This window comes from Desmodus rotundus, chromosome 6 (genome assembly GCF_022682495.2).
Source record: "Desmodus rotundus isolate HL8 chromosome 6, HLdesRot8A.1, whole genome shotgun sequence".
NCBI lineage: Eukaryota > Metazoa > Chordata > Mammalia > Chiroptera > Phyllostomidae > Desmodus > Desmodus rotundus.
In genome coordinates this window covers 23,398,631-23,412,616 of record NC_071392.1, presented here as the reverse complement: position 1 = coordinate 23,412,616, position 13,986 = coordinate 23,398,631, and the positions used below count along the sequence as shown (strand labels likewise).

General features: G+C 38.3%; 1 long non-coding RNA gene across 3 annotated transcripts in view; it reads right to left on the bottom strand.

Moving 5' to 3' along the window:
- LOC128781154 (uncharacterized) overlaps positions 1-13,927 on the bottom strand; it is a 72,894-nt gene extending 58,967 nt beyond the window's left edge. For all 3 annotated transcript variants that reach the window (XR_008427041.2, XR_008427040.1, XR_008427042.1), the window contains exons 1-2: positions 13,692-13,927; positions 13,031-13,193 (exon numbers count right to left, since the gene is read on the bottom strand). This is a non-coding gene — a long non-coding RNA (uncharacterized lncRNA). The remainder of the gene's footprint in view (positions 1-13,030; positions 13,194-13,691) is intronic.
- Between the last annotated feature and the right edge of the window lie 59 nt (positions 13,928-13,986).

Sequence of the window (13,986 nt, the reverse complement as noted above, 5' to 3'; positions counted from 1 at the left end):
TAAAAATATGTGGAGAAAATTTGAATTCAAATGCTTTAATTTGGAAAACAGGCAGAGAATTATTCTTATAAGTCTGTATTTTTGCTTTGGAAGAACACATGATCTGCCCATGGGCCATACCTGAGAGATGTCTAGGCTACTTATACATCTTATTAACAATCTCATAGTCTAGAAACACCATGGTGATCAAAAAATTTTCCTAAGGTAATTTGTCAAAATGAAATTAAATTGTACTATTACATGTAACAATACTAATTGGAGGAATAGTTGAAAGTGTTGTGCTGCAGTTTCTCACCCAGGCTCTATGTGAGGCTCTGATGTGGAAAACAGATTGGTGGGACTACAGAATGATTGCACCATGAGGGGAAAAAGTCATCGTCACTGTACACATTATATGATTAAGTATGCAGATGATTATTATAAACCTTACCATCTGTTGGCATCTGGGTCTTAATATTTAACAGGAAATCCTTCAGTATTTTTTGTTGTTATTTAATACTAATTTAAGCCATCTATTTCCTGATACTGTGGACTATATGTCAATGCTCAATAATCTGTATAACAATGTGCAAAATTATTTGCAGATAATTTACATAACATCAGTGTAAAAAGTTTACAATTAACTTTCCAAGGGCTATTTTATGGCATTACATAAAAGGTGTGGTGAGTATATTTCTGCTCTTTTCAACCTGGATTCTTTCCTTCAGAATCAGTAGAATTCGATATCCCTATATGAGTAAACCACTTAGGCAACTATCCAGAGAACACAGGCATCATAAAAGAAAAAAAGATAGGTGCAACACATTTTCTTTAAAAAAGAAAAATAAGCTGTATCTAGAACTATGAAACTGACAGTACACATTTTATAAAATATAAAAAAGATGTGTACCTTTAAAAAATACAACTAGTAAAGACAACACTTGAAACAAACTGTGAAGACCTAGAGTAAGAATTAGAAAAATTTATAAAACCAACAGGGGACATCAGCATGGAGACACAACACACTTCCCGTATTTGGAGATCACAAGAAATGAACCCAGATTTGACTTTTAAACAGTGACACCCTTACATACACAGGGTAAACTTTATGGCAATTTTTTAGTGAAAAGACTATTTGTAAGCCCACTATCTGTTGCATATAATGATGTTCCCGGTTGATTGCACAGTACAATTTATGTAGTTCTCATTCCATTGTGAGCTCAGTGATTCTAAACATAAACATAAGGTCTTCTTAGAGTCCTAATAAAATGATTCTCCCAGGCACATCTGCAACGACGACCGCTACATAATTACTCTCACCACATTCTACTCCCAGGAGTAGGAAAAACAAAATATGTAGAACCTTCTCACAGATTATTGTTTTTTAACAAGGCTTATTTTCGTTTGGGTGTTCTAGTCATTATCTATGCATGCCTGATCTCGTGTGAAACTAAACCTTTATGGGAATATCAAGGCTAGAAGGGAAGTTCCGTAATTTTCCATTTGTCACCAGGTACTAGATTCAAGCATCCAATTATATTTCAGTTCATTCACTTGGCTGGTGCTGAAACCTGTTCAAATGTTCCCTGTGTTGTTTACTTTTGTATTTGTGACTCAGAGTACTGCTTCCAAGTATTTTATAAGCTTTCCAAAATATTTCAATGAAAACAGATTGGCAAATATCACAGGAATGATTATATTAAGAAAAAAGTTCAAGTGAATCTATAAGGAAGTGGGGATGGCAAGACCATTCATGCAGATCATTAACTCTCAATAATAAGGATAATAAAAGTAAAGCACTGATGATATAATGCATATCTACAATTAGTAGGGAAATAATGATTAAGTTGTAAAAACATAGTAAACTGAAGTTGGAAGGTAATGAGCACATCCCAAACTGAAAGCCAAGTTGGAATGAAACCACAGTAGCAGGAAGAACAAGACAGGGAATGCAGAAGAGCAAGGACTGTAATGTCTTGACATTCCATTTGAAGGCATCAGTATCCTGATAAATAACCATCCTAGCAAACACTCAAGCCCATATGCCCAGGTCGAGCGCTGAGGGGCTGAAAGCCACAACAAATGTGACCAGATGAACAAAAGGGCATACTTGTGTGGAATTAATCAGCCAGCTCTGCAGGACACAGTTCTCTTTTTTCCCCTAGTATCGGACAGTATTTCCTAACTCTTCCTCTAGAATAAAGTGCAAATGGCATAGTGCTACCATCACCTTATATTGGCTCTTTAAAGCCACTGTTGTCCTGGCCAGGTAGCTCAGTTGGTTAGAGCACCGTCCTGATATGCCATGGTTGTGGGTTCAATCAACACACAAGAAGCAACCAATGAATGCATAAAATAAGTGGAATGACATATCTCTCTCTCTCTAAAATCAATAAACTAAAACAAATTTTTTTAAAAGAAGAAAATAAAAGTAAAGCCACTGTCAACTCTTCGTTTATAGGATTCAATATCTATAGCCTATTTCGAAATTGTGGATATCACATATGCCCATTTTCTTCCTCTTCTTAGTCTCTGTCCCATAAGATCCTAAAATTAAATCAGTAAACTGATTTATAATAGTAAATATGAAAGAGAATTTAAGAAATATAAGATGATTTTGTATTAAATTTAAAAGTTTTGTATTAAATTTAAAAGTTGACCGAATCATTTACCATCAGATCAGGCCAGGGGTATAAGAGAAAATGCACCTATTCATATACAGAGTCAAAGTGTCAACTCTCATTTATTATTCACATTCGTTATTTTAATTACTTTTCATGAAAGTAATTTCTTCCAAATTGGTATCAATAGTATGCAATGTTAACATTTATTTCAAACCCAGTATGTTCGCCTATTTCATTAAGCTGCATTGCACAGTGCAATTGCTACCAAAATTGGTGGGATTTGGCTGTCTGCCCCCCAAACACAGGCATAACACAAAGACTGTTGGGGAAGGAAAAAGGTCTTTAAAAAGGACCGGTTTGGGGAAGCCAAGTACTACCTGGCTCAAGGCCAACCTCTTCCACAAAATATAGAAAGAACCCAGACACCCCCAGAACCAGAGTCAGTGTCCAACACCCTGCTCCATTCTAATTGTCCACCTGGGGCCCAAGGCTCTTGCACAAACATGTCTCTGGCTTCAGGTTCTCTCTCCCTGGAGTGCACAATTGTGGGTCCGGTGTTGCCATTGCCTCACCGTGGCTGCTTCTTTCCTCTCCTGGGCCCACAGGCTGCTGCCAGGCCAGTCCACCAGTCCTGCAGGCGATGGGGGGCTCCATTCATGGGGCCCTCAGGGCTGAGGCTGCTCACACCCACAGGGCCAGCAAGCACTCTAGCCCCCGCCTCTGTGCACCGATCTCAGAGCGAGAGAAGGGGTGCAGTCCAGGACCCGTGCAAGGTGGAGCCGCAGTGTCCCACTAGCCACCATAAGCAGGGTGCAGCCCGGCGCAGAGCTCACTGTTCACACAAGCTGGCTCCTGACTGGGCAAACAAGGGGCAGCAGAAGGGGCGGGTCTCCCATGCCCTCATTTAAACTTCCAGGCCCAAAATTCCATGTGCGGCAGACGTGTCCAGCTTCCCAGCCAGTCCAGGCTAGAGTCTCTGCCCCTCCTCTTGCTGCCGTGATAACCTCCACGGTGCATGTGTGTTGTGACCTTTCAGCCCACGCATACTCTGTCCAAGCTTCCTCCCGTGTACCACGAGCCGCGCTGGTTTGTTTACCCTTACCCAAGCGTATGGCAGTCTACCAAGTGCCAGCTGCGGACTCAATTCTGCTGCCCCTGGCACTTCCCGACCTACCTCAGGGGTCCCTGCCCTCTGCCCAGCGATCTGACCAGACCCCCCTGTAACACAACGAATAATGAAGATACATAGGCACAAGAAGAGGCTGTGAAGTTTATGCAGGTATGAAGGTCAGAAGTGGCAATAGGTTCAAAGTTCAGGAAAACAGTTTGGGCAACAGAGATAATAAAATTAAGCAGAGAATAGGCAATACAGGCCAGATAAAGGCAACCTTTTATATAATAGGAATTTAGAGCCCAACACTGAATATTAATGGGAATTACCATCATCAAATAGGGCCTCAAACTAATGAACTGAGTTTACAACCTATTGTTGCAGGGAAAAGTATGAAGTATTAAATGTCAGGAATTAAGAAAAGACAAATAGGAACCTCCAGGATGAAAGATGAAGTAATGTGACAAGAAAGAAAAGTTCATCTAATACTTTTTCTTAAGTATGATTTTGTAGTTTTTTTTTGAAGTATAATCTACATATAATAAAATGAAAATCCTAAGCAATCAGTTCAATGAGTATGGGTAGTTATATGAATCCTTTTACCTATTGCCAAAAACAAGAGAAAGAACACTTATATTACCCAGAGAGTCCCTTTATACCCCCTTTCCTGTCCATTTCTATCTCCACCTAAGGCAACCACCTTCTGATTTCTACAACCATATTATTACAATAATTTTGCCTTTTCTTGGAGTTCATGTAAATGGAGTCACATAATTGTATACAATATTTTGCATCTAGATTATTTGATACAAAATGATATTGCGATTCATCCATGTTGCTTCTTTTAACAGTAATTTGTTACTGTTTATTACTGACTAGTATTCCATATGAATTATATACATCATTTGGTTTATGCTGTTGATACTGTTTTTTCAGTCTTGCTTGTCTTTCTGTGCCTCAGTAGAATTCTCTCCATCCTGTTCCCCTGGCCCCAGCCTTCAGAGAGCTGCTACAGGACACTTGATGAAGGCTCGGAATTTTCAAAGGGATTGCCCCAGGAATCCTGCCTCTCAGGCACTACTTTTGAGCCTTAAGGCCTTTGGCACAGAGTTAAGAGGGTGGGTGAAGATTCAATCCACACTAGAGCTCCCTGAGCTTGTAATCTATCATTCCAGCCCACGCACTGCCCTTAAACATTCGGCTGGTCTGCCATTACCCGTCGGTGGTGCATTCATGTGGTAAAAGTTACTTGATGTACCACGAACTGTTCTGTAAGAAATGAAAGAAACTGTCATTCTCTTCTCTCTTAGGAAGCTCTCATTACCTTTTGGATTTAAGCTTATTAAAGTTTATTTGTGCTCTCAGGTCTCTGCTAAGTATTTTAACTGATTTTTTAAAAATGCTTGTTGTTAAATAGAACAAGTCTCTTGTAACTTTATAAACCCTGATTGGAACCCTCCTCCAGAGTTTCTGGACCTAATTCTCTTCTATTCAGTAGTAGTGATAATCACTTACTAAGAGACCAAAAATACTCCTTTCTCCCCTAACTGCTTAATTTTACTTAATGTTCTCCTTTGCATGAAAGTAGTAAAAAGCTACTTGATCCCCTTGTGACTTTTCTGTCCGGCCTTTTTCTTACTCCCCAAGTCTCTCACTCCAGTCATGCTTTCCTTTTTCTCTGCCTATGCATAGTTGGGCCTCCCAGTATTTTGAGAACAGTTTTGACCTTAGGTAGTGAATACATAGGTAGCACTTATTGTAAAGGTTCTTGTTTACTATTAAGCTCCATTCTTGGATTACTACCTACCTCAGATGTACTGCTCAAACATTTTGCCTAGATCCTTAACTTGTATTATGTTGGCTATTTGTTCAGGGTTTTTCAAACTGTTGTAACAATGGCCTCTTCCTGAAACCTTTTGTTTATTATTAACCAACTTGTTAACCCTGGAATATGAAAGTACTACTTCTGCCCTGGCTGGTGTAACTCAGTCAATTGAGTGCAGGCTGCAAACCAAAGGGTTGCCGGTTCAATCCCCAGTCAGGGAATGTGCCTGGATTGTGGGCCAGGTCCCCAGTTGGGGACACATGAGACAACTACACATCGATATCTCTTTCTCTTTCTCCTTCCTTGCCCCTCTCTCTAAAAAAAAATAAATGAAATTACTACTTCCTTCCTGGGCTGACCTTTCAGGTTTGACTAATTGCCCAGTTGAACAAATAAAAATTACCTATAATTCTCTAACCTCAGCTATAGCTATGGCCTCTGAAGACAAAAAAAAAAATCTGTCATTTCCCCTTCCCTCCAATTACTACAACTCCAACTTGAATAGTTTGAATAGTCCCATTGTCTCCCAAGTCACTTATTTGCTCACCTGAGATTGCTGTGCTGATTATTTAATACATAACCTTAAAATACAAATACAAGAGATATGAATCCAGATACAAATATTAGGAGACATTATTTAAATCCTAAATATCTATAATTTGCAAAACATACCGAATATATTTTTAATATAGTAGGCTTCACCTAGTCCGTGACTACCAGAGGTTATTACTATCTAATGATTGTCTTGGCCTACCAGCCATCTCATTGATACCACTCCTCTAGTCTGTTAGAGAATAAAATATATACAACAAAATGATAAAATATTAAATTAGGCAGCACTACTCCTTAGTAGTCTGATGCTGTTCAGGCTTAAAAAGTCATTTGTCTAAACTTCATTATTTAACTACTTCCAGTCTCTCAGGAAATATTTGATAATAACCAAATCCTGCCAATTCTGCCCTCACTGGTGCGGCTCAATGGATTGAGTGCTGGCCTGCAAATGGAAAGATCACTGATTTGATTCTCGGGTAGGGCACACGTCTGGATGGGGGCGAGAGGCAACCAATTGATGTTTCTCTCCCTTTCTCCTCTCCCTAAAAAATAAATAAAATCTTTAAACAATAATAAAATTAAAAATATATAAATAAATAATTTTTAAAATTCTGCCAATTCTCTTTCCCATTTATTCCCACCTACTCACTTCCTCTGTCCCAAAGAAACCATTACTTCAGTACTGGATTACTCTCATACCTCTTACCTGGTCTCTGAGCCTCTAAAATCCCTCCCACCCATTCCCCATTGGTTTTCAGCAACAATTCCAGAATGATCTTTTTAAAATGCTTACATTATTCTAATGATTAGCATTAATTCATAATTCCTTAACTTAATGGACAACATCCTTCACAACTAATTTGCTTTCTCAGTTTTCAGCCTAATTTTTTTTTTTATTTTGTCCTCACTTATAGACTATGCTTCGGTCATACAGATGTTTACAGTTAAATACACCAAACGCTTTATAGTACAAACCGTGCGCACACGTTCTTTTCTTGTCTGCAACTCTATTTCCAGCTTTACTCAGCTGGATCCTCCTCAAGTTATCTCCTCCTCCAGAAAGTCTGTACGAATCACTAAGTTGAATCAAGTGCCATTTCTCCATACCTTCTGTGCAAATCCTTATCACAGTACTTATCACATTATATTGTAATTGTTGATTTACTTAACTCTCTTCCCCAGCAAGCTTTAAGTAATGTTGATGAATTTGCTTCCATCAAAATTAAGAACTTCTGCTCTTTGAAAGGCACAGTTAAGAGAATGAAAGAACAGCCTCAGACTGGGAGAAAATTCTTGCACATCATGTCTGATCCAGAATCCATGTTTCTATCTAGAATATATTTAAAATTCTCATAACTCAGCCCTGGCTCGTGGAGCTCAGTGGTTGAGTGCCAGCCTGCAGATCAAAGGGTCACCGGTTCAATTCCCGATCTAAGGCACACGCCTGGGTTGCAGGCCAGGTCCCTGGTGGTGGCCACGCGAAAGGCAACCACACATTGATGTCTCTCTCTCTCTCTTTCTCTCTCCCTTTCCCTCTCTCTAAAAATAAATAAAATCTTTAAAAAAAATAAAATAAATTCTCATAACTCAGTAAAAAGAAAACAAAATAATAATAAAAATGGGCAAAATTTTGAACAGCCCTTCATCAAAGATGCTATTAGGATGACAAATAGGCCCTTAAAAAGATGTTCGACATGCAAAATAATACCATAAGAAACCATATTCATCTATAAAAGTTGCTAAAATTAAAAATAATAACCGTATTATTACATGTTGGCAAAGGTGTGGATCAGCAGAAACCCTTAAACACTGCTAGAGGGAATGTAAAATGATAGTCACTTTGGAAAGTAGTTTGACAGTTTCTTAAAACTTTGAACATGCACCTATCACAGCAACATGTCTTGGAAATACTTGTACATGAATGTTAACAGCAGCTTTGCTTGTAATAGCTAGAAATTTTAAATTTTATTCAGTGATAAATATCCACCAACAGGTGAATACTCACGTTATGGTATCTGTATAAGTGAATACTTTTTGGCAATAAAAAGGAGTAGACTGTTAATATTTGTTACAAGTTGTATGAATCTCAAAAGGGGTAGAATGAATGAAAAAATGCAGACAAAGAAAGTATATCATGTTTGATTCTAGTAATGTAAAATTCTAGAAAAGTTAAGCTAATCTATACACTTGATCTTAGCCAAAAGGCCAAGAAGCGATGTCAAGATAATCTATAATGACAGAAAGTATATCCACAGAGGATCAGCAAGAGTAAGATGACAAAGGGGCACAAGGAGAAATTTGTGGGTATAATTTGCTTATTATTTTTTATTATGGTTATGGTTTTGCAAGAATATTCATATGTTCAAACTTCTCAAGTTGTATACTTCAAACATCTACAGTTAATAGTATGTCATTATTATTTTATTAACTACACTATTATTATTAACCACAATAAAACTTTTTAAAGAATGAAAATCTCTTACAAATGTGTAAACATCTCACCTTTTCCAGGGAATCTTCATCAATCTTTTAGCCCTAGTTAGATAACATTCTTCTATGAATACTTCTATCACATACCTTATCATATTTCATTGTTTTTTGTTGATTTACTTACCTCATGAGGTTAAGGTTTTATTTTTGTGATTGATTTATTAGAGAAAATACATACCCTCTCAGGAAACACACATTGGTTCTGTTCAAAGTAGAACACTGACTTGAATGGACATGGTCCTATTTACACAATGCCCACTTCTAATACTAAAATTTGTTGTATGCACACCATCATTATTAGTTGCTAGTATTTGAAATTTAAGATTAATCTGGGAGATTAGTAGAATTGAACATCTTCACAGTGATATTTAAGAACTTGGAAAAGTTGGAGTCAGAACATTCAGTACATACATTTGGATACACTTCTTGTGGGAATGCCAGCTTCTACACAACTCCTTTGTCTTCAGCCCACAACTAACCTGGTCGTGATATGCATTTATATGGCTCATGAAAATTTCTGCACTTCCGTAGTTCAAGAAACTTTGTAAAGGGAGGGTCCCATATTGGAAAATTTAAGAAATAATAATGCTAATAGGCCAGGCTGTACCCAGCTGTCATAATTTAGGAGTCATAATGAGGCAAATTTAGAATGCAGTGTTTAGGAAAACAGGCATTATGAAAATTAAAGTTTGGAGTTAACACAAAAATCTCAATAGACAATAAGACAAGATGTGAACGGTATTCTTCTCTCCTTTAAACAAATGTTTTAGCTGTATGTAATCAAACAACTCCCAGGAACTCTATCGGCGTGTCATGTTAGTATATGGAACTGCACTGTCTAACAGAATGAGCCCTACACACACGTGGCTACTGAGTACTGGAAATGTGGCCACTCTGAATTGAATTGTGCAAATTTATGACTTCATATGCAAAACGGAATATAAAATATCTTATTAAATTTTATCTCAATTACATGTTGAAATAAAGTCCTAGGCATATTGGGTTATTACAATTAATTTCACCCATTTCTTTTTACTCTTAATACTAGAAAATTTAAACTACATATATGGCTTGCTTTTGTTGCTCATAACCCTTTTGATGGACAGGACTGGTATACAGAGTACACACTTTCACCCAATGCCTGACCTCATAATTGGCATTTTAGAGGAACAATTTCCATATTTATAGTTAGTCTTTTTATGTTTCATCATTGTATTTTGAATAGAGGTACATAAGAAGATTTCAAAATTTTAACAGCAGATGTCGCTGTACTCTGTTTGTTCCCAAATAGGATACTACTATTGGGGAACAAACATTTGGTGGCATTCCGATTATAAAACAAAAATAAGTCTCTAGTCTAGCCTTAAAAGAGAGCTTCATTTAAAGGCAGAGCCGAACATCGATGTAGGAGAAATTCTCCATTTTCACCTGTAGCAGCTGAAAAAAGGGATCCTGGGCCCCAGGGCTTATCTATAAAAAAGCATCTAGAAAAAAGTTCATTGGAGAGTGGAAGGGGGTCCCTGGAGAACTGATGGCAGACTGGGCTCAGGAGGAAGGGGGATTTCTGCAATGACCCTTGGAAGAAACTGAACTTTAAACTTGAGTAAAAATCAATGTCTGATATTCAGTTTTATGTTATTTCCTTTATCATGTGTGCTTAAACCACTTTTTTAAATTCTACAAATCTTTGGTAACAATCTGATACACATACAACTTTCAGTTCACAGTGACTTGCGGTACGATGGAAAAGAACCATGTTTAAACCTGCGGTAAAGCGATACAGAGAAAGTGAAGAAGCATCCCAAAGCAGTGATAAAGTAGCACAAAGTGACTGAGAGTTGAGCCAGGAGAAGAGCACATAAAATAATGACAGTCAATTATCAAAAAGTTACAAGCCTTCCTTCTCAGAAATCTATAGAAAAATTGGGGAGTCCACTCCCTAGGAGAAGAGGTTTCAGCTTGTTTTATTTGCCTATTCATGACGGGGGAACAAAAGTTTGCCACCCCAAAATGTGCCTTTTGCAATATTTGATTTATATTGGTTATTGAGAAATGAAAGACTCAGAAAGAAACTTTGACCCTCTCTTACCTGCCTAACGGAATTCTGATAGAAAAACCTGCTTAAAGGAAGGGAGCGTCACCTTAGCATCATAATATAAACTAAATGTGGCCTGGCAGGGAGAAATCCAGCAAGCTTATTGTTAGACTTCCCTCTGCGTCCCCTAGTTCCTGGATGGGCCAGGAAGAATTTGTTTGCTCTGTATTATCTATCTGTGAATTGCCTACTTTTCCTTGGAAATCCCAGACTCCTTTTACCTTCTCCTCTGTCCAAAATGCTGTATAAACCTCAACTGCCCAATGCAACTTGAGTCTCGTTCTGTGGACTCCTCTGAATGTACATCTGTAATATGTTTTGGACATTTTATCCTGTTAATGTGTCTCATGTTAATGTGATTATTAGTCCAGCTAGAAGAATTTAGAAGGTGGAAGGAAAGTTACTTTTTGCATCCCCAGAACAGAAATGCTACCATCAGTGTTTAGCTAGATATTGAGAAGGGGAAAAGAGACTAGACATTGAGCTTAATAAACGGAGAAGCAGGAGCCCGTATGCCTTAACAGGAAGCTACAGCTTTTCACATTCCAGGGGATCATAGCACTGCTCCACCACGGTGATTAACATTCTCCCTTTCCTTCTCCAGTTCCAGATTGTTGGGGAGCCCAGGGAGAGAGGCTGGGCCACAGAGTCTAACTGGGAGATGGACCCCATCCAAAGCCCAAAAAAACATGAGAAGTTAATTGCTCATTTTGAGAAAGCACCTGGTCCATCCCAAACCCAAGGTTCTGGTTATAAACCCCAGGGAACAAAGAAGCTCTCTCACTCCATCTTGCTTGTGCCCCACACACATGGTGCATGCACCTGTTCTCTCCATGGCATCCAGGAGGGAGTCTGAGTACTGAAGCACAACAATGGACTACAGCTGGAAACACATGCTAAGCTAGATGGATGCTGGACTGGACTGGACTTTAATATGGAGCAAAAACTCTGGGCAGTGACCTTCACCCTGGCCCTACTAAAGACAAGATTGTACTTTTCCATGGTGAGATGAATGGAGACCGGACATTGGGAAGTCAGGAGAGGAAGCCCCCTTAATTGTACATCATCAGTAAACCATACCCCAAAGCCCCATCCTCCGATGTGGGTCTCAGGAAATTCTTTTCCTTATGATACAGCAAGAACCCCACTTCAACCAATAACAGAAAGGGCGACTCTGAAAGACTAGAGAACTGGGGAGACACACTGGGTAATAATGCACATGGCATCTCTACTCAGACATACTCAGTTTCTCATACACTTAAAACTCCTACCTCAGATTTAATGTGTAATGCGAAAGAACGAATTTATTTAATTACAGGCTCTAACCAGACTTTTAAAACACTATTGTGAGCTTAGGGGATATTACGTGTATATAGGTGCTCCCTTAAGACTTGATCCTTAACATTTTAATTAACTTGATTTTTAGTAATTGACTCTAAATTCCATGTCTTATAAGATTACTTATATGATTAGGGCATTTTAATTTTTAAAATGACAATCCATAAAACACTGAGTAGATCTCTCCCCACCTCTCTTCACTTTGGTGGACAATGAGGCAATTTTAAAGAACCTCTGTAGCTAGAAATGGGACACAGTATGTCCCATTTCATAAATAAAAATTAAAACTCACTCCTTCAAATGTGAAACTGGAATTCAAATATTGTAATAATACTTTTTTAGGAGAAAACAGAAAAACTGTAAAATAAAAAAAGAATAAGCTCGTTTAGGGTTTTCTGTAAGGAAATGATGTAGGGTCTTCACGTACTGATAAACCACAACTGAATCATGCCTCTGTATTTCTGATTCATTATTGTTTCACAAAGCCAATTTTCAAAGCAAGGAGAAACAATGGCTAACAAATCTAACAGCATTATTGTAACGATTGAGGTCTACACATAGCCATTCTTATCTAACTGGGTTTTATAATCCATTTTCCTACCATATTTCTTAGCTCTTACAGCCAAGGCTTTTAACCTGGTCTTCATGGATAGACTTCAAGGAAATCTGTGAACCCTTTGGAAACGTACACTAACTCTGTTGTATGTCTCTAGTCCCCACCTCCACCCCCCACAAACTCTTGGGAGACTGAGGTTCTGGGGATTCTGACTTGTTTAAGATAAGTTATGTATTTTGAAATTTTAAACAATGTTAATGGAGGATGTCCACCCGCTCTTCACCTTTGGAAGACATGGGCTAAATGTCCCACTGTTGGATATTTAGGTTAAATGAACACACTTTGTACAGAAATATTTTCAGAGTTCTCCTTAGGTTTAGGATAAATTACACAAGATGGGACTGCAGGATAAATGAAGTGAAAATTAAAATTTTTAATACTCCTGATACATATTGCCTACCTGCCAGAAAACTTTTTACATCTTTTCCAAAACTGTGTGTGAAGGCTCATTATCTCACACTTACACATGTCTATATAATTTTAAACATTGCATTTATATTGTTTTGACTTGCATTTCTTGCTTTCCACGTATCTTCATATTCCATTGGTCAAATACACTGATCCTGTCAGAAGAAATAAAACAGTCACTACCTTCTTAGACTCCTATTATTACATGTTATGATCATAAGTACAACAATTAATTTAAATGTTAAGTTCTCTGTAAGCCACGAGTCTAGTCTGTGCTGGACAGTTGTTCCCGTATTTCATTTAACCCTCAAAATAATTCAGTATTGTTACTCTTATTATCTAAATGAGATAACCTGGCCTTTGAGATGTTGGGGAGAGTAGCCCAAGTCATAGTGATGAGTTGAAGCGCTGGGATATGAGCCAGAATCTCATACTCTTGAGAACTAACCAGTTAAGCGGAAGCGGGAGGGGAAACACCATGTGTAAAAACAGGAATAAAAACCTAACCCCACACAAACCAAAAACAAAATCACCAAACCAGGATTCCTTCCCGCTTACAGTTTCCTTCTACTGAACAAGTTCTAAATTAAAATAAATACGACTTCATATAATTAAAAGCTGTGAGTCTATTATCCAGTTCCTCCCCCTCTCACCGTCGCGAATGTCCCGGACAACTCGCAGAGCGAGCACTAGAAGACTGCTCAGCTGAGAGCTGAAGCAGAAAGTGCACGTTTTTCCTCTTTGCAAAAGGAAATTGCCTAATTTGGAGGGATATATTGTTATTTCTAAATTTTCCAGGGCAAGGGCGGCCAATTTTCACTTTAAGTCTTGGGAGACCAAAGTAACAACCTGTAGACCGCACGCACACTCACAGCACCTGTGCTTCCGGGTTTAGGGTCGCGGAGGTAAGACGCATGCGTGGAGCATGATTCTGGGCCACACCTCCCA